At 38.4% G+C, this 23,011-nt stretch overlaps 1 protein-coding gene across 2 annotated transcripts in view; it reads right to left on the reverse strand.

Moving 5' to 3' along the window:
- LOC143756661 (gamma-aminobutyric acid receptor subunit pi) overlaps positions 1–21,824 on the reverse strand; it is an 81,960-nt gene extending 60,136 nt beyond the window's left edge. For both annotated transcript variants that reach the window (XM_077247229.1, XM_077247221.1), the window contains exon 1: positions 21,613–21,824. The gene's annotated coding sequence lies outside the window, so the exon portion shown is untranslated. The remainder of the gene's footprint in view (positions 1–21,612) is intronic.
- Between the last annotated feature and the right edge of the window lie 1,187 nt (positions 21,825–23,011).

A 23,011-nucleotide genomic window follows, 5' to 3' on the forward strand; every position in this document is an offset into this window, starting at 1 on the left:
AAAACAAGCAGAAGCACTTTAAAGTCAATTCTATAGCAGACTGGGAGCCAATGAAAACATTAAAACAGTAATACACCGGTTAATGAAGCAGGTCATTGAAACGATTGGCACACACGGTCAAAAGACAGGCTTCGACTCGCTCCGCAGAACGACTGTAAAAGAGAGTTTTGAACTGTTGAAGCGCTGGCTCTTTTGACAGTCCGTGTATTTAGCTGCTGGTTGCTTACAAGAGTCATTTTATACATGAATTTATACAACATTTTATATTATAAGTTCCACTTAGAACGTTAGACATGATTCTAAAGTCAATGCATTTTTAATTACCATTTTCCACCCACTCTGATTATTACAATTAAATAGAAACGGTCATTTTTTGGCAGTTTGTATAAGTATATTTGAGTATCACTGTTTTTTTAGCATCTCGCATATTTCATTTCATTAATCCTTATGTAAGAAAAACAGCATGTTTTGTTATAATGTAAAGACTCACTGACCAACTCCCAGAGAAAACTCAGGATCTCTTTACTCTTCATGCAGATTACTGAAATTATCTTATAAATTAGTGTTAAATTATCTTGAAAGTATCTCGTGAGTTCACTAGTGTTATCACTGTTGGCTTGATTGGCACAACACAGTCACATAACACACAAAAGCCCTAATTGTTTCACATGGGGTCGTAAGGTATATTTCAACATTTACAGGGCTTAGTCTGTGATTTTTTTGCCGTCTGAATCCAGATTGTCAGTGTTTTTCTCCCACCACCCGCTTAAAAATCCCAGAACAAATTACCTACTGTTTTCTGACAAACACCAAGGACGTGTGGCAATTTAATTGCCGTCCGAATCCACATTTCTGAGTTTACAAGAAGAGATCACTTCAAAACAGCATGTCTTGCTCTTGTGCTTGATGTTTAAACTGACAGGACTTAAAAACACATGCAAATGATACTGTGAACTTTCACTCCATGATGGGTAAACTTTGCAATTAATCGTTCCGAACCGAAACCGATCAACTAAAGCCCTATTCACACGGGATAAGTATTACCAGGTGACCTCTAGTCATTTGTAATAATTGCGGAGGTTGTCTGTGATCTTAATCCCGTGTGAATCGGCCATGTCTGTAATTTGTAAAGTAAAAATTCCCCCGCAAAATGACCCGCCATATTTCCTGAACACCAAGGTCATGTGATAATATCAGTCCCGTGCGAATCGGCATCTCTGTGATTTGGTGGCGTCGTATATAATTTTTTCAAGGTTTTAGTTTCCTCAGCACTTTTTTTATCTATCTTTCGTGAAGAATGAAGGCTGCCTTCGATTGTTTTGATAGTATTTTGGGTGGGTAATATCGCTAAATACACCACACAACTATACAATCTGCAGAAAGAGAAAGCTGAATACCATCAGAAGAGCAAAAACAAAAATAATGATTAGATAGAGATGCATGACATGTATAGCAGCGTGCGGTAAGGAACATTCTTCTGTTTATAATATAGCATTTAGCTAGACCTATAATAACGAAAATACATTTCCAAGCAATAACCTATTGACATCATATCCGGGAGATAAGTCAGTAAATTGGAGTAAAATCACAGGCTTCGCTTATCCCGTGCGAATGCGCCACACGAACTTCAGATGTGGGGGGGTAATTATAATAATTCACACGAGGTCCCCAGATCATACTAATCCAGTGCGAATAGGGCTTAAGATCCCTATACGTGCATGACATCGATTCACACATCCTGTGATGTGACTATTTTGCGGATACGCACATCGCGATATCGATGCTAAAACGTTAATCTTGGTCGACTGAAGTCCTGCAATTTCGACTAATTCAGTACTTTCCCCGCTTTTGTTCATTTTATATACGGATAGTTGTAGGTCTTTTAAAGAGGATAGTTTTCTTGTCAAATTTTCGGATGATACTGCTCTGTTGTCACTTCTTCATGGCACAGAGTCAGATCATGGTCGTGCACTTCCTGATTTTGTTAAGTGGTGCGACGATAGCTTTTTAGACCTTAATTTTTCTAAAACTAAGGAACTCATCATTGATTTTAGGAAGAAAGGGACAAACACCTCAGTATGCACGTTTGACGGTGAGGACTTAGAGATCGTAAGTCAGTATAAGTATTTGGGTACGATTTTTGATTCTCAACTGAAGTTTGAAAGGAACTCTGAATCAGTGATAAAACGGGCCCAGCAGAGAGTACATTTATTGCGAAGGATAAATTCGTTCGGGGTTTCTAAACCTATATTGTGCACTGTGTATTTGTCGTATATTGAGAGCCTTCTTACTTTTTCTTTCATTTGTTGGTTTGGTAACATTTCAGTGAAGGATCGAAACTGTTTAAATAACATTGTGAAAGTCTGCTCCAAAATTATTGGAAATCAAATGCGCGACCTTAACTCTCTTTTGGAGAAACGTGTTCTTCAAAAAGTAAAAAGCCTGATGAATCAACATCATATTCTGGGGGATGAATTTGTCCTTATGCCATCAGGTCGGCGTTACTTGCAGCCCCCAGAAAAACCAACCGCTATGGTAGATCATTTATTCCCTCAGGAATCAGTCTGTTAAATATTGAGCTGAGGAAATAATTATGGACTGATCTGGTTTTGGCACTATGCACTTTAGGAGTTACGGATTCGGAACTTGATGTTCTTCTATTTATTTATTTATTCATTTTTATATATATAATCTGTATTGGACCCAGACGATATCATGTTATTCTGATTATGCATTACAGGCTATGGCTGTGGGAATGGTTGTATGTATAGACGGTGTACTGTAGGAACTGAATTGCCCCTTGGGGATTAATAAAGCTATCTGAATCTGTATCTAATTAGACGTTAGATTAATAGCTGCGCAGTACTTGGTAGCCTTGTCCGCCTAAATTAATTATAAATAAACATATATTTAATATAATAAACTTGTAGGCTATTTGCAGTAGCCTATATTAAATCGTTTTTTGACCAAATTATTTTGCACTGAACTGACACACTCGAGTCTGTCGGCTCTGACAGCGAATAGTACTATGTCAACTAGTGATATCAGCACAAGAACTGTTGAGGAATATGCAACAAAATTCAGACAATTGTTTTGTCATAATGTTATGATAACTGACGGACACTATAATTTCAGCCGCTCTGTGGATGTTTTATTCGATTATTTATAATTGGCATATTTCAATGTTTTATGCCAATTCTGATATGTTCATTCATATAGCTACTCAAAACAGACGGGGCAACTAAACGCAGACAAGTTAGCTTACCGTTTTTAGGTGATATGCCATGTTTGATGTCGAGCTGTGATATGCAAACTTTGCCTTCGACTTTTTTCTATTTTCTATTTTCATAAAATGCTGTAACACTCCCGAAGTCTTTGACATGGTAGATTACTCTGACAGTAAATTCAGCAAACCAACATGGATGATGCAGACCAATGCCTTGGTTCTTTTTTCAATCTGTCTCCAGTGGGTTGGGCTAATCCAAAAAAGTGAAAACAAGGGGGCTGTTCTGAAGACAGACTGTTACCTGTGAAACAGGGATGCCCTGAAAACACCCCCATTAGCAATTAGTGATGAAATTAATGTAATGAAATTAACGCAGCAAAAAGTCGACCAATCAGAATTTTAGTCGAGCCAGAACATATCGACCAATAAATAGACTAGTCGACTGGGAGATTACAGCCCTAATTGCTATATTACCAGAGATGGAGAAAAATCCTACACTAGTAAGTAAACGTTCTTACCACGCATTGCAGACCAGTTATGTACAGCCCTGTTTAAAGATAAACTTTGACTTGACAAAAATAGAAGCCAATCAACTGTTTGGTTACCAACATTTTTCAAAATATCTTCATTTGTGCTCAGCAGAAGAAAGAAATCCAACAGGTTTGGAACAACTCTGGTATGAGTAAATGATGACAATTTTCATTTTTGGGTGAACTATCCCTTTAAGCTACGCTTATGGAACAATTGCCTGAAGAACCAGTGAAACTGACTAAAAAAAACTGTGTTGTCACCAAACTTCCTCTCCCAGTGGGCATCACAGATGGCATAAATCGTATTTTTCAGAGCAATGCTCTCCGTTTGAGGGAAAGTACTTGGTCTTCAGAGCAGACAGACGTATAATTTACACTTTAGTCCAGTGAAATCTGCTATAATGCACAGTAGAGTTCAACAGACCTTTCAAACACCAGCCTAACAAGTCAGCAGCGGATACAAACAGAAGGTATTCCCAATCAAGCGGAAGTCATTTCCCAGAAACACAGCTCCAGCACTCATTTACACATTATGTAATTAATAGAAATCTTTGCAAAACTGATGCCTTACTCTGGAGTCGCTTTCTCGTTACTTTTTTCCCCCAAATGCACCTCGCTGGGAGGATGAAAGCACAAGAAACGTCTTCAGAGATATCAAACATCCAGATGGTTCATCCAGAAGGGTCTGACTCTTGCCATATTTCAACTAGGGAAGCAAAATGCATGCTTACGACATACTGAGCGTGCATGAGAAATCTGCTAAATAAAGATATGCGATGATATGAATAAAGAATACAAGATTGGTGCACAATTTTACCACTCAATGCCACAGGAATAAATACTAACCCAGAGTGAAGTATGAAACTTATTTAACTGTTTGGAATGAATCAATTAACTATTTTAAACATGGAAACGCCAACAATTCTATCATATCAGCATAACAGGAGCAGAAAAAAATACAATATGTATTATAATCCATAACTGAAAAGAACTGAATCCACACCTCTAACTTTCATGTATAAATATGATTGTTCCCGATCAAATCAACAAACACTTTCAGGAATCACTAAAGCTTAACAGTTTAAAACCTGCAAGAAGTGCATCAAATCCACAGCAAAAATCTGAAGCCGAAATAAATAATACATAAGTTGGCATATTTTGCATAAATGTTCCAATTATTTTAAGAACGCTATATAGAAGCTTTTAAAATTCAGGAAACGGGTAGGTATGAATTCAAGAGGAAATAATTAAATGTCTGGCGTATAGGGCTGGGTACCGAGTTCGGTACTTTTTAGGTACCGACCGAATTGCCTCGATACTACCGAGTATCGAAACATGTCTTGTTTTTCGGTACCAAGTTTCAGTACCTAAGTGGTTAATCTTGTCAACGTCAGTTAAACAATAAACATGCAAGATGATTGGCTGTGGCGGCTGCCCAGAGACGTGGCTCGTCGCACGTGAGGCTGTAGTGTGTGTGTGTGTGTGTGTGTGTGTGTGTGTGTGTGTGTGTGTGTGTGTGTGTGTGTGTGTGTGTGTGTGTGTGTGTGTGTGTGTGTGTGTGTGTGTTTGTGTGTGTGTGTGTGAGTGTGTGTAAGCGTCCAACCCAGATAGACAGAAAATATGTGGAAATGATCAAAAGTGTACCTATGTACCCGACTCGATGCCATAAGCACACGATGCAATATTTTCGACAAGATAATTGCTGCCAAGACCGGTAACACGGTAAATCTGCACTTAAAAGCGCACAGAATACACTCGAGAGTAGAAAGTTTATCCGCCTTCGACTACAAGAACTGGAGCGCGTCACATATAAACCAAAACTCAGCGTATAGGATACTTGCCTCACAGACATGAGAAATAGTTCTATATATGTTCAAAATATGTCTACTTTTAAACGAAACACTTAGAAATAAATAGTTTGATTACCTAATCCATATAGGCGCGGGCGCGTTCACTACTGCAGGGATGACGAGTCAGCATCGCAAATTCGCAATAATCATCTTTGCAGCCAACACGTTTGGTAAACACTTGTTCATTAATAAACAATTAAAATATCTCCTTGCTATCGTTTCCCGACACATCCATAATCATTAGGCTACTTCTGCCAGTGCTTTGCGCAAGCTTCATGTGTGCTGAGCGCGAGGCATATATCCCGCACCCCAGTAGTCTATATTTAATTCAGTTCACATTTATTTGTATAGCATTTTTCACAATACATATCGTTTCAAAGGAGCTTTACAGAAAATGCATGCGTCTAAATTACAATTTAGAGTGATCTGTTATCAGGGGTGTGTGTAATGCATTTCGATTAATTTTCATTCAGTTTCATTGTTAAACAATGCATTAAGTTAAGGCAGAAACAATGAGCTCATATAAGTAAAGAATACATGTTGTTAAATGATTAGGAAACATAGAAAACTTTAGCATTGGTGCTTTTTTTACAGACTCAAAATATGAGTGTAAAAAAGTCAACAAACTGAAAAAATAAGTTTTTTTTTTTTAAGGTAATGTTATATTGATAAAATGGGTATCGAAAAAAGTATCGTTCAGGAACCGGTATCGAAGTCAAGGTATCGGTATCGAAAATTTTGTTACGATACCCAGCCCTACTGGCGTACGTACATTTCTCATAGTTTTTGTCCGTTGGCGACTCTTACAGGCAATGAAGTGAAGTTGCAAACATTACACAGCGAATTGTTCTACAAGTCTATCGGACTACCACCTGTGGGAAGCATTGCTATTAATTTGCAATTTGTAAAATAATTTACATATATTGTCACACGAGCCTTATGGGAATATTCTATCAATTATGCAATTAAGTAAGAACATATAAAAGCATATGCAAATTGATACAACCCTTAGTCTATGGCAATGGCAGCTTTGGCCTTATTAGAGGACATTGCTAATGGCAGAATCCGAAGAGAACGAGTTTTTAGGGACCACAATGATTTTCTGGCCCAGGATGATGACTGGCTTATCAGCCGTTTCAGATTTCCAAGGGCTATCCTCTTCGAGCTCTGTGTTGAGTTGGGTCCGAATCTAGAGAGAGAGAGACAGCGAGGAGCCACGCAAAACCCGTTCCCTTGCAGGTGCTGACAACACTTGCTTTCCTGGCAACTGGTTCTTTCCAAAGGGAACTGACAGACCGCTCAGGAATAAGCCAGTCGTCTTTGAGCCGCGCAATGCCAGCGGTATGGGTCGGGATCATCCGCATGTCTACCAGGTATAAGGTTCCCATATGATGCAGTTGACCAGCCAAACATTAAAACGCAATTGCAGTGATAGCCGGTTTTCCTAATGTAATCGGAGCGAACGACTGCACACACATTCCTATAAAGGCGACATCTGTAGAAGAATTTGCACATGTGAATCGGAAACATTTCCATTCAATAAATGTGCAGATAATATTGGTTACCTTCATGGCAGTCCTGTAGTAAATTCGAGTCTCCCACAGCAGCAGATACTACTCCAGAGAGTAAGGTGTCACCCATAATTGAGGCAACTAAGGGTGTAAGTTCATCGACCCCTTTACCACTGCCTGTTCTGCCCACACTTTGTCAGTGCGCAGCAGTTCTCCATTTAATGTCCAGCTTTATATCAGACCATTTCTTTTTAAGGTCATTTACGGTGCGACTTTCAGATCCCACCGCATTGACGGCATCAGCCAAACTCTCCCACTAGTATTTTTTCCTTTTGTTATAAATTCCGGAGGACAAAGTTCCAAATATTTTTTTTCTCGTTTCTACCTCCGATATAGTAGCACCTCCGATTCACTTTCTGTAAAGTTTTGTTTCTTGCCGCTTGCTTTAGCCATTTCGTACTGCTTTCTTTTGCCAAAGTGGACTCATTACCATATTTAAATCTATTTAATTAAGGGAGGAGACTGGATGGGGCGTTGTGCTCGTGCATGTGCGCTGATTTTTACGTTAATTGGGATGTACAAAGAGAATATGCGTGGGATCCTTCGTACGCAGAGATTCATACATCTGTTTTTTTTTGTGCGTACGCACATTTACAGCTTTGTCCGTACGCAATGTTTTAGTATGAATTCAACGCAAGTCTTTGTACATGAGGCCCCTGAAAACTCTGGTTCGTAGAGGTATGGTTCTGGATCATGACTGTCTGAGAAGTCACCCTCTTCGTCTCGCACAAAATCCCCCATGTCCATCGCCATTCACTATATCTACTGTGTGTGATTCACCCTAATATAGTCCCAAGTCAATATCTGCCTAGGAAATCGCCTAGTTTTAATCTGAATTGCTATTTGTACTCGTTGTGAATACGCAGGCCACAAGAAATAATTAGGTTTTAAAAAAAACATTTTTTTATCACTTTTACTCACGACATGCTACCTGACAACAAAGAATTCCATTCATTATGCTAAGCTAAGCTAGTGTCGGAACTGCCAAACTAAGACAATGCATGCACTGAGACAAAAATGCTTTTGCCCACCTATCTTAATGTAGGGGAGACGGTGAATAAACCCTATTTCAAAAAACGGTGGAGTGTTCCTTTAATAAACTGGTGAACATCCGTAAAACAACTCCTATGAACTGTAATAAAGTGCGCACTCTCACTTTCATATCTGCCATGATCAATAACGTTAGGCCTATCGCTCCAGTAAATAAACAGAGCTGTGTGGATTAATACATCCAGCTACACAACACCGACAACGCTTGGGAGACATTCTGGTCAGTGCAGCAATGGCGGATGTGTACAACTCTCAACTCGCTGTGAAATCGATCAGGGCGGCTCTATGTTAGAACGGCAGTGTCTGTCACTCGTGGGCGGGGCCTGTGTCTGTCAACACTCGTGGGCGGGGCCTGTGTCTGTCAACACTAGTGGGCGGGGCCTGTGTCTGTCTACACTCGTGGGCGGGGCCTGTGTCTGTCAACACTCGTGGGCGGGGCCTGTGTCTGTCAACACTCGTGGGTGGGGCCTGTGTCTGTCAACACTCTTGGGCGGGGCCTGTGTCTGTCAACACTCGTGGGCGGGGCCTGTGTCTGTCAACACTAGTGGGTGGGGCCTGTGTCTGTCTACACTCGTGGGCGGGGCCTGTGTCTGTCAACACTCGTGGGTGGGGCCTGTGTCTGTCTACACTCGTGGGTGGGGCCTGTGGCTTTAGTGACGTCACTAAAGCCGCATTCTGAAAACAGGTCGTTGGGAGACACTGCTTATGATTTATGGGGATAAAAAAAAAAGTAGTGGGTGGATTTTTATCACTGCATAGGGCCCTATAATTTATGCGATGACGGAATCGCGGAATTGGCCAATTAATGCGGAATCTAGTGTTAATGCGGAATTTCGCAGAATTTTACATATTTTTTATGAAATTTTGTTTTTGTGTGGGAGAAGAACGTATGTCTGGGGAAAATGTAGACCGGGGGAAGAAAATCTGGGCGACACAACCCCTCCCGTCATTTCTGCTCCAATGACGGCATCAAAACAATGAAAGCATGACGAAGCGGCTCTCCTTTCATCGGCGAAAAAGTTAAGAAACTTGACGCTAAGCCCTCAGTACCGAGCCAAACAGTTTGCACGTGACTTTTATGAAGTGTTTCCAACACATAATTCGTGGCGAAGAATGAACACTGGCCGCCACATATTCCCTTTTGTTCATTTTTTTTACGCCTTCAGTTGCATATCCTTTCCCTGATCTCCCTCCGTCTCTCTGTCACTCACGCGTCTCTCTCTCTCTCTCTCTCTCTCTCTCTCGCTCTCTCTCTCTCTCTCTCACTCACACACACACACACACATACCCTCCGTGCACACCGCGTCTGTCTATGAGGCGCCGGACTGAACAAAAGCGAAGCGACACAGCGCGAGAGAGACCGTCCGAGTGTGTCCGAGAGAGAGACAGAGTGTGACTTTTATTTAAACTTATATAAACTAGTATAATTTATTTTACTGGACAGTTTAAAGCTCCTAACCATATTTTGTTGTTACTTGAAGTACTTAGAGTGAAGTGTTATGTTGCATCATGTAGTATTTCTGCTGAAAAGTAAGAGTAAATGTCTGTTACCTCAATAAATTTAAGGTCATTCCTATTTTATTCGTGTACATTTTAATCATTAACATTAAAGGTGCAGTGTGTGACTTTTAGCGACATCTAGCGGTTCGGTTGCGAGTTTACACTAAGGGCTCAGCCCACCGCTCACCCCTCCCTTTCTAAGAAGCTACGGTGGCTAAAACGGGACAAACATCGTCGTCTGAGACAGCAGAGAATAGCCAGAGTAAACCAAGTTTCTGTACCACAGTCCATTATAAACCACATCATGGATAAAGTTTACAAAGCCATAGTCAGGTGAGGATCAAGGGTCTTAATACGTAATATAATAATAGTAACCAGCTGATTGTCTCACGAACGTAACCAGCAATTTTCTCCCCACATAGCAAACCATGAAACTATGCAACTATATATTTTTTCTAACAGGGTAGTAAAAGTTTAGCTGGCTAATATGAGCTGTTACTGTGGCTGAGCTGGTTAAAGCGTTAAGCCTTGTTTATACTGGACGCGTCCGCATGAGCCCAAAGGTGCGTGCGGCAAAAATAACGTGATTGTAACAGCGCGCGCCTCCGCATCCCCTAGACACCATTTACTACACACAATAGGCTTTCTTTCTCTGATTTTGGAAACTCGATCAACTTAAAATGCTTCCAAGATCGACGGGTTGGTGATTCCTGTAACTGTTTTACGGTCAATGACAAGAGTACTAATCAGCTGTCTCACGAACGTAACCAGCACATTTATCCCCACATAGCAAAGCCATAACACAGCGAGGGAGAAGAATTAAGTTACATGAAACAATCCAACTACATATTTTACACCACTGACAAGGGAAAAGTCATTACTCACGGTGTTTATGGCTAGCTTCTAGCTTTCTGCGGCTTCTCTTTCAAGGTAGTGACGAAACGCGCTCTGTAGCGCTGTTTGTTCGCTGTCGGCTACGGTAGAAACATGACGTCACAATATGTCGACCTTCATAGAAGGGGATTCCCGCGCCTATGTAGATATAAATGCCTCATTCTAAGGTAATAAAAACATTACGGTTTATTAAGTAAGTTCTTTATACACCACTGAACACATAGTTATGGATGTCATTTGCATTTCTGTTAATAGATACTCAAAATTTTTACACATTGCACCTTTAAAAACACACTCTTTTTACGACTAAAATAACAGTAAAGGGTGAAAAAAATTAATTCCCCAAAATTAAAACGGAAAAAGCGGAATTTGGGAAAAAATAAAATGGAATTTGGGAAAAAATAAAAACGGATTTTATAGGGCCCTAACTGCAGGGTGGTTGTGTACACACACTGCCATCACACATGTATGTCCAAACACCAAGCAAAAGTGAATTTTGCATAATAGGTCCCCTTTAACTCGCTGGAAATTGTGTTTTAAGTGCTCAGCATATGTCAAGTGAGTGGCATAGCATGGTGTTCAGGAGAATGAAGGATTGCTGAGGTGTTTGTGTAAATGTGTTTGTGTATATTTTGTTTAGGTTTTCCCTGGTGGCTGCACTCGAGGGGCAGTGGGCGCACGTGTGGTGTTTACTTTTAGTGGATGCTGTGGTTTGGTGTGAGGGTGTCACATATAGGTAATTGCTGTGGTGAATGAATTGGTGTTTGGAGTATTATTCATTGCTTCACTCCACTTGTGCCTCGGTGTACTACCTGGGTCTTATTTTGTTCTTTGCTTTTATTATAATGTTTGTTTTATTTGTCCATATGGAAGGAGCTTTGTGAAATAAAACTGCTGTGTAAAAGCGTTTATATCAAGATCCTGACTGCTGGTTCATTTTATACATGATTTACCTGTGAGCTCCTTAACTGGGAGAGGTTACATAAGCAACCTAAACACGCATGTAAATGATAACAGTTCGTGTGGATCAGCATTTACTTTGAATTACGCTCTGAGACACGTAACCTACACAGGGCTGGGCGATAAAACGATAATTATCGCGATATAATTTTTTCTTGATAAAACGATATCAAGAGTTCAATAAATGTTCGATAATGTTTATGCACCATTGTTTCACCATGTGGTTGTTTTTAGTTGGTTATTTGATGCTATAAAAACGGCGCTGTGGCGTCATGATTGACAGCTGTGATTGACAGGTTCTCTGAGCGAAGTAGTCACTGAAGCACCAATGGACTTTTTTTCAAAGGACAACGGACTGATGAGATTGGAGCTTTAAATTTAATATCTAAATTTCTATAATTAATTATTTCACACCGACGTAATGGGTTGTTCTGCAGCAGAATGTGCTAACCGATCTGGCATGTCCGATCAATCTTTGAGTTTTTTGCGCATGCAAAATAAATTAATAAATTATAGGATGCTAACCTAGCTAAAACAGACTACATGAGCTAAATGAAGTTGATTTAGCAGTCCACCAAATTGTGATAGTTGTTTAATTGTTGTAATAGGAGTTGGCTATGTTATCCTATATTAACACATTAATATATCCTATACTTTAGGATATATTAATGTGTTACTTTTTAAATATGACTATGTGGTTAGCAGTTGTATAGGGCTGTAGCGATACACTAATCTCATGATACGATACGATGCACGATATTCAGCTCACGATACGATATATATCACGATATTCAGCCAACGATGCGATTCGATATAATTCGATACACTTACATCATTTTCTGAAAGATTTAAAGGGGACACAGTGATGTGGACATCTTGTGAGTGTTCCATTTACTTGGATTGAATTATTTGAACTGCAAACAAAAAACTTGATTTACACAATATATGTCGCAGACTGGACAAGTTTAAGTTATTCATTCAAGAGCTGTGAGTGCCTTTTGTTGTTTGATTCACATTAATGGCTCAATCGTCAGCAGTTTTATTAGACGCTGCCCCTTTAAGCAGCCTATACTTTTCTTGTCTCGTTGTAGTCCATTTCGGAGCGCGCGTCGCCTTGTGAACAGCATCTCTTGCACAGATTTTTGTGCTTTTAATAGCTCTTTTAATGATTAAATGCGTCCGCAATTTAGCAACAGTAGAGACTGCATTTTACAACAATCACCGATCGTGCTGATTCTGACGGTACGTTTGGGTTTTAGGAAGAAATGACAGCGCATCGCTGTGAAGGGAAGGAAGTTGCTCTAGACATAATGCAGTTAGTTTGGTTTCATCTCAAATATCTTCTTTTTATTATCTCTGAAAGCCGAAATCTAAAATAAAATTAGAATATTATCCCAGATCTAAAGTGTAACTTCGTTTGAATGTTTAGTTCTGTCCTCATTGTCAGTCACTGAGCAGGGCTGTGTGTTGTGCGCGCTGTGGCTCCGCGTGAGAGATCGCTCTCTCTCTTCTGGACTGCGAATAACAAAATTGCATCACAGACAAATGGTTCAATATTATTATATATAGAACTGGCTGGCGAGATAAACATGTTCATGATTACGTCTTTATATCAATAATAAATAGTAGCCTACGTGTATTTTCTATTTTCTCCAGTGCCGACAGCAGAACCGAAAACGTCTGAGCTTTAAACCAAATGGGGGTTAACAAGGGGGATTTGAATGGGACTTATGTATCGATACTCGCGGCTCAAAAATCGATACTTAAAAAATAAAAAATATATCAATTTATATCGCAGAATCGATAAAATTGCTCAGTCTTACAGTTGTATTTACCTTATTTTAACGAGGTACTGCAATCAGCAGTAGACATGTGCCGGTATTCGGTAATGCGATAAATCGCGGTAATGAATATGCACGATATTGTTATCGCGGGGACTTCGAAATACCGTGAAAAATAATAGATCCGAATTTAGATTTTTAGAACGCGCATCAGCTTATTTTCCATCAACCGCTTAAAAAAACAATGCGTATATGCTGCGCAAAACACGTGCGCACTTTGATGTAAACAATCCCCACATCACATGTATAAGCACTGTGTGCATGCAGTGCGCACTCTAGTCTAATGTAAACAATCCTCACATGGAGAAGAAGCACGGTGGAAGGAGGAACGCTGCCGACTATTTATCCCCCGCATGGCTGCCAACTCTCACGCATTCAGCTTGAGACTCACGCATTTGACACTTTCACACGGTCTCGCGCCACACATCCATTTTCTCACGCAGAGAAAAATCGCGGAGCAAAGAGGACACTGACACCGACAGACTAGACAGAGCAGGTTACTTTTGATATGAAAAAAATATCAGCTCTCAGGTTTTATAACGAAATTCAGACAATAAATACTGTTTTGGTGCTTGTAAATGACGTGACAGATCGCGCGCCTCAGTTCAAGTAAACAGATCATCTGTTACTTTTTATTAAAGATACAGTACAACCCACCGAAAGGTATACGTACTTTCGATCAATTAGTGTTTTTCAACCACGGAAAGAGGTCAATAACACTGCAGGAGAACAATTATGTCACAGAACGTTACATTTACCTCAGGAAAGCCATTTAATGTTAGTTGACTATAAGAAAATAGCTATAGAGAGGAGTATTTTGCTAAATATGTGCACTATATTACATATTTTAATATATGTTTACTTGTCATTATATAATTGTTATTATAATGAAAATTACGGCATATTACATTTTTATATTTATATTATTATTATATTTATATTGTATGCATTATATTTAATTTCTCTCTGTATGTTTACAGCATTATGTGAGATATATTTTTTCTTGAGAAAAAATTAAATGCAGGCTATCTACTGTAGCCTACCTAATATTTATCCAAATGAGTCAATATTGAATCAAGATTGAAATTAAATCCAAGAATTTAATTGAAATCATGAAAATTGTGTTAAGCAATAATACAAACAGTAGCCTCAGTAACTGTACCATGTAAACATTATAACATGTTGTCACTAAAAAATAAAAATTAATGTTTTGACAATCACAATTACACATTGTGATGCAAGTTTTTTTATCCGTCTGTTTCTCTTGTGCAATTAAAATATCGCGATAATACCGTATACCGTGATAAAAGCTCAATCAATTAATCGCAGCATGAAAATTTGATACCGGCACATGCCTAATCAGCAGACATCAAAATTGGAGCAGAACGGAACAGACAGGCCACTTATAAAAAGTGCAGGGCGTGTGCTTGCGATTGATTCAGCGAGAGTGAGGGCGGCGCGTTGATTTTGCGGCTTTACTTCATGCTCACTACTGCGCATGTCTAGTCCCGAGATCTCAACTGCGCAGACTCAACTCCCAAGATGTCAGCGCCATATCGGGACACTGGCGGCTTCACTTCTCACCAATGGAAGAGAGCGAAGGGGCGTCGTCCATCTTTTCTTACAGTCTATGGGTGATACCACTAACTTGAGAAACCATGTCAGCCATTTTCCCTTCGAGCTGTTAACGCCTGGCAGAGTCTGTCTGCTTGTATTTATTGACCAAAATAAATACATGTGAAGTAAAATTGAAAATTGAGGATGCAGTGCATCCGTGATATCGAATTGAACTGAATCGATGACATGATAATCGTAATCGCACCGAACCGTGAGACCAGTGTAGGTTCACACCCCTAGCGTCCTTGGTCACAATCACGCAGCCGTCGGGTCACACACACACACACACGGTCATCAGATCCGGGCCGTCCAGCGGATCCTCTGGCTCAACAGGAGTTTGCAGCAGATTGTGGCCAGAGCCTGAGGAAATTGAATTGGTGCAAGTGTGACTGTGAGTTTAAGTTGACATGAAAAGGGCGAAAGCAAAGGGGGAAAAGTGTGGGCTTCAACATCATGTGACACAGCTTTATCTAATGTCCCGTCTTACTCTTTTCATCACTTTCTTGTTTTTTTTTTAATCTTTCTCTCTCTTTGCTTAAAAGAGCAAAATATGACTCACGTAGTCAGGCGAGAAAACCAAGCATATTTCTCCATGACCTTTGACCCCCGCCTGCCTAGCTCATACGTCAGATGCTAAAACTGTGGATGCGCGAAAGACAGAGGGAGCGCAATAATTCTAACTAAAATATACATATTGCTAAAATATTCTTGGTTTAACAATAAATGTGCCATTTGTAGAATTTTAAACCTACAGGTATTTTTATGATAGCATTAACTGTAAAGTGACTATTGTAATGGGGTAGACCTAATCAAATGTAGGTTAATTAGTCAGTCCTTTATTTGTATTTATTCAAATTTTTAGTTTAGTCAATTTAAAAATAAAATCAATATATTGCATACCCTACATTAAATTCACTTTGTGTTTCCATATCCTTCAATATCAATATTGTTTGTAGGATATCATTGGGGATATCAGATTTTCTTTATCCAGAAAAACGTAGAAAGTACCGAGATACATAACCTATATTGCCATTTAACCCAAAAAAATACAGATATTGATTTTTTTGGCCATATCGCCCAGCCCTACTTATCACATGGATCAAAAACAAATGAAACAATAACTAAGACCATTCTATTTTATTTTATTTAATTATTACTTTTGTGTGTTGGGGCCAGAAGCCCTGGATGAGTTTACTTTGTTTTTTTCTTTTGTTTTTTTACATAATTTCAGTTAAAGTTTATTTTGTTTCAAATAACGAAAATGTTTTTATAGTTTGGTTTTAGTTAACGATAATATCCCTGGCCAAGTTTCACAGAAGAAAGGAGGGTTTCATACAGGTTTGGAACGACATGAGGTTGAGTAAATGATGACAGAATGGTAATTTTTTAATGAGCTGTTGATTTAAGCATCCATTTTGGGTAAAATATGCTTGATTAACTACAGTCCAATCAATGGAAAACTAACACTGTCAAAAAATGGATTCTCATAGCCAGCAAAAGTTTGGATAGTGATAAGCAGTAATGCATGTTCATATAAAAATATAGCCTACCAATAATGATCATTATTTTGTGTGTGCCCAAAAAGAGCAGCCTGATCTGCTCATTAAGTACGAACTATCCAAACTGAGCATCTCTGCGTTTACATTCACCCGAAAACCTGACACGGCCTGAAGTCTCGTCTGTAAGGACACACACGTTCTCTAGATGCATAAAAACGCAAGAGGATAGAGATGAGCCAATATCAAATATGACAACACCGACTCCAAATCCCATAATGCACCTGTGCCAGGGAGCACATGAGTTTTAATCAGTCAGAACAAACGAGCCACCAGCTGCTTCATCTATAATGTGCGCCCATCTGGTAACAGCAGCGGGACTGCAGGGCTCACGATTACCTTGAATGTAAATTGGTAGAATGGTTCACAGAATACAAATCACACTAATATGTGCTAGGGTTGTGATGATATTGTGTAATGACAATAACCAGAGATATCGTCAAAAGCATCAGCTATACCAAGAGGATTTGGCATTTCCAATTAATATATTCAATTATTATTAGGTGAGGAGATTATTATTATTAAATGAATATTATATAATATTTAGCATAACTGACGCTCTGCGAGGATAATATAAAGCCTTAGATAGATTAGCCTACTCCTCATTGGAAAACTTTTTAAAATGTTTACGTGGATTATATTAATGTTGTCACGATATACAATACCTCGATACCGATACTGAATCGATACCACGGCAAGAAAACTAAAACAGAAGAAGTAAATGAATAATATGACAGGACTTATTGTTATTTTTTTATAAATTAATTTTATATTACAGTTAATTAGTCAAGCAGTGGGAGGTTTTTTATTTTCTTTTGTTGTTTGATTAACATTAATATTAGGCTGCTGTCGCTTTAAGACCTGCATGGATCTTATATGATACACATCTGATTTCTTTCTCAACTGTTTGCATTCACTAAAGGAATACCCGATTGTGTTAACGTGAATAAATCATAAAATATGAAAATTATGAGCAGCTTTATAACATACACCAACTTTCAAAAACAACTTGTTTAACACAAAATACTTTCCTCCTCATTTTTGAATTGATTCGATGTTTACATTTTGATGATTCATTTAATCAAGCCATTCAAAATGGAATTCAGATTAATGAGTTAATTTAAATCTGTTTAAATGTCATTTTGGTGATCAAAGATGAGTTTTAAGGGATAAAATTATTGACTACAGGTGGACTTTAAGTTTAGACATCAGTGCTCTCTAACACGGTTGACAAAACAATCCACAACCTGAGGCATTATTTCTCACCCGTCCTCTTTATGAAATTATGGTAAAACCTCGATTCAGAAGTTTAGCCACTTACAACAGTGAAAATCCCAAAGGATATTTCATTCAAGTGAGGACTTATACACAGTGGAGGATGTATGAGAAAAAATAATGGATCAGCTGTCACACTTTCAACAAGATTTGTTACTAAAGTTTGCAAAGAGCCCAAAGGTCAAGGCAGAGGAAGATAGAAAACCGAGATCAAGACAAGAAAGACCCACACAGCTGAAAATGCAGGAAGATCCAGAGAGATTCTTCCACTAGTAGGTGAGCAACATGACAACCCTCCCACCAAGCCAGAGATAATGTGATTGATAGCCAATCAAGCCTGTAAGACTGATGGAGTTGCCGCTTTAGGAAGGCCATCAGTGATCATAGCCTTTGTCCCCTTGGGTGGAATCATTGTTATATTGTTTTTGACCTTCAGTAGGACAGAATCCTGCAGTCAGACTCATTCATGACACCAACAACCCAACTATTACTCTGGGTTTGTGCTCCAGACATGAATGATTCCTCAAATGTTGGGTTAGCAATTGACAGGTGAAAATCATAAATCTCATTAATTGCATGGCCTTCACGTGGAGTCAGAAATGTTTATATTATTAGCTCTGACCTCATGAATGACCAAGCAAATTTACAAGTGGGAACCCATGTTATTTTAGTGCCATTGATATATATTAGATTTTCCAACTATTTTGGAATTAATTCATTTGGAGCAATCAACCTAATGGTTGACTAACCAACCTTATATAGAGAGTATTCATTGACGTCACTTTCCTGCGGGAACACACTCCCTCAGCCGGACTGAGTGGCAGAAGAGATGCTGAGTGACTGGATTTAATAGAGGAAACTGCGAAAACGCGAGTAAAACAAACGATTGTCAGTTTAAACTAAAGGTTGGACTCGACATAGTGTTCCTTACAACTTACCACAGATCCAGTGATTCATCATGGATATTGACATGCAGCCAGGAATCGTGTTTCCTGACATTTATATGAGCTTGATGTCGACAACATACAATATAGGTCTAAATCCAGATGATCTCTTATATCAAATTTATATATCATCATAAAACTTGTGTAGTTTTTTGTCAGTTTTTATTTAAAAATATCAGATTATGCAGAATATACAATGGTAAATAGTTAATTAATGAGTTGGCAATACAATATATAACAATACAATATATAGGGTATTACCTAGGGCTGCACAATTAATCGAATTTCTAATTGCGATTACGATTACGGATGCCACGATTACGTAATCGTTCAAGGCCGCGATTACAAAAGAAAGTCCACTCTGCCTGTGTGTTTAGAGCATAATTATGTTATGAGAGGCGAATCACGACTACTTCAGAAAACCCAGCACAATATTACATACAAGGCAGTGACGTAAGTGTACGCTGAAATAAAAAGACTTTCACCTCAGAAAAACGGACTTTACTGTCCTGTCAGCCGTTATACTGTGCTCGTAGCGCGCACTCTTCAATTGCACGCGCAAATGCGGCGGCGCGCGCTGTGTATCGCTTCACTGTATAAAGTGCGAAAGAAACTACGAGCATGCGACGTCGTTACAATACAATGCAAATTAGTAAGTCGCGAAATAAAAGTAAAATACCAATAAATCACGTGTTAGCTGAGAAGGATTTACATGCAGGTATGATTTTCATTCTATTCACCAGGAGCGTTTCATTAACAGTTCTTGTTAGTATTGTGTATTTACCATGGTAAGTGTCGTTTCCATAACCAAAAAATACCACTTTATTTTCACTTTGTGTTATTTTTTTATATTATTAAATGACTGTGGTGGCTCATATCAACATTTTATTAACAAAAACTAGTTTGGGACTGCTATTTAATTGCTTTACCATAGTCCTAATGTTTTTCTATGAGTCTTTACTATGAGTCATACAATTTATGTGTATGTTAAGTAAAGGGGGACAGTACTTGTGTGTGTTAACAATTTTTGTGTAAACATGTATTATAATATGCCTATATATATTCAATGTAAATTGTGATAATCGTAATTAATAATCGCAATTACAATTTCAAGGGAATAATCGGCAATTATGATTTTTGTCATAATCGTGCAGCTCTAGTATTACCCTAAATTCAGCATATTGACACAAAATGATAACTGCAAATCCAGCTTTCTCTGCCTGGATCCAGTTGTTTCTGTGAATCATTTACTTCTCTGTTCTGTATTTTTCGGCAGTCTGTAAAAATATACCTCAGATTTCTTGTCAAATCAAAAGATCTTTCCCATTTTAGATGTGTTTTGCGTGGCATTCACACTGAAAACCAATGCTGCCACTCAGTGTGTAACCTCAGTCACTCCGGCCGATGGTGACGTCACGCGCATACCCTCTGTTAGCCGATGTTAAATATAATAAAATTGATAGAAAGCATCTGAATTATTTTTTCAGACTCAGATGCACGACATGTCATTAAAGGCAGCATTAGTGAAGTAACTGGATCATAAACTCTACAGAACGACTAATACAAAAGTTTAATAGTTGCACTGAGGTATGAGTAATAATTGACATGGCAAACACCATTAAATATACTGTAATGTATATTTCACTGCCCTAATTCTAACCCTCTCAATACATATTTTGCTATTTTCCACTCTACTTTATCAGAAGTAGTAAATCCAGCTCCACTATGAGAATTCAGTATTTTTCTGAGCGCATGATCTACTTCCTCACACATGATGTGACTCTGAAAATCCCGGTTCTGGAATTTTGATGATAAGGTGAGATGATGTTCCCCACAACTCTCTCTCTAAAAATAAAAAAAAAAGTCATTTATGTTAATCCTGTTCATTCCCACTCCTACATTTTTCTCTGCTTGACTCAAGAACTGCTGTGGGAGCGACATCAGCATATTCAGACATATGACTGTAACACTGTGCAATGCTATATTACATTTTATCCACAGCTGTAACACATACTAATAGATACAAACAATTCGATTATGAGATGTGATCCTTCTATATTTATTTATTTTTAAAGAAAAACTGTGAAAAAACATTATCTGACGACACAAGATTATCTCCGAATATATGCACTATATACAGTGCAATTATAATATGAAATGCACTAAAAGATAGTAATGCAAGACAACCAATCACATAATCCAAATCGTCAACTGCATAACGTACCAATAAAGTGAATTTGCCAATGACTGCCACCCAAACCAATCAACACCCTAATGAATGTCATTTATATTACACAAGGCATATGTGACAGACATATTTACATTAGGCTATATAACATATGTACAGATTTTTATCTGCACTCTACATTTATTCAGTCTGAAATAAGTATAACTGAATACGAATAGCGCGTTACATGGATCGAACTGATCACGTGCTATCGTAAATTTCCCACTTCCCACTTTTTAAGTCGTTATTATGAGCTTATCGCATTGAAATTTTGATTTGAGAGGACGTTCACGTCTAGGAAACTAGTATTTATGATCATTCCTATAGGAAGTGAAGGCAGCGTTAATTATTGCAGTCTTATCCAACATAAGACACTATATCAAGAGTTCACAAAAACATACTCCATAAAGCAACATTCTAATCATTTTTACATTTAACTTAACTTAGTAACATTTAATTTGCTAACTCTAATTAAGAACGTACTCATTTTAAAGCTATTTTTAACTGCGTAAAACACACGACCGTCGAGTTCACTGGAAACGTCAGATTTCCAGTCAGCTTTCACTCTTACCTGTGGCGCCGTGTGTAAACGGGCATTTCTCAGAAATATCAGGATGATCTGAGCAGCGGGTTCCACGGAGACATTGATCTTCACTTGACATCCAAATAAAAGTAGTTATTAGCAGTACTTTATTCCGGTTTATGGACGCGCGTAATGAACAAGCGTCCGTGAAGCTGCGCGCGAGAGCAAATGATTCCCACGCGCGCGCTCTGACTGGGAGTGATTTGCGCGCGATTCACGCGCCTCCCGCTCCCCCCCCCAAAAGGAGATTCGCTTTAATCAGCGTTTGTGATTGACAGCCGTGTTTACTATCAAGGATGACTTACTAGTAGGCTACACAAGAACGGAGACTGTCTGTGATCAAGTAAGCGATTTATCCAGCTTTCAGTTAACTATGGAATCCCGTTTGACCCACAATCTTAATTAGGCAACGACATAAAGTCATTAGCTTAAAAAGTAGAAATTATGAAATACTTATTTATGACATGGTATGTCGAAATTATGTGATTAAATTGAAGTGAGGACACATACAATATCATAATTATGAGATTTAAAAAATCGAAATTATGACTTTCTAGGCCTGTCATAACAGTTTGTCATACTTTCTACATTTTATCTTAATTTTGACATTTCTCATAATCTCTTGACTTAGTATGACATAGTTACGATTTACAGTTGCATGATTTTTCATCTTATGTGGCAGGAATGGCCTTTATACATTTGAATGGGAGTACATAAACAAACACACTCACACACACACACACACACACACACACACACACACACACACACACACACACACACACACACACACACACACACACACACACACATATATCAGCTTTGCACTTCAAGAAAGCAAATTTTATTCCAAGGTTTGTATTTTGATCCACTCCTGGTACTGAATGTGCTCAAATACTCTCTGTATGAATATATAAATGTTGACAGAAGTGAAAATAGTTGTCAGTTCTGCTGATGTACCACAACATCACACACAACACTGGTTCTCAAAATTATGCTTAACCCCTAAAAGTTCTGTATTCAAACAGTATCGACACCAAGGTCGTGGGTTTCGATTCCCAGATAATGCATGAACTGAGAAAAATTAATGCAATGCAAGTCACTTTGGATAAAAACATTTGACAATGCATAAATGTAAGTGTAGCAATGACAATTTGCTGTTGTATAAACATAATACAAGGTTTTATGTAAACAATACATACAATACAACAAGAAATACAATTCTTCATGTTTATTTTTTCCTTAAAATGTGTCTTCATTGAATATGGAAAACAAATTGGTACAATGCGGCCATTGTTTAAGGTTAATCGAGTAATAATAATTCTGTTTTTGAAACGCTTAACAGAAGTTCTTGAAACTATAGGAATGATCATTTAAACTAAACACA

Source organism: Siphateles boraxobius, unplaced genomic scaffold (assembly GCF_051911475.1).
Source record: "Siphateles boraxobius isolate OS27281-9 unplaced genomic scaffold, OSU_SipBor_1 108, whole genome shotgun sequence".
In the NCBI taxonomy this organism is placed as follows: domain Eukaryota; kingdom Metazoa; phylum Chordata; class Actinopteri; order Cypriniformes; family Leuciscidae; genus Siphateles; species Siphateles boraxobius.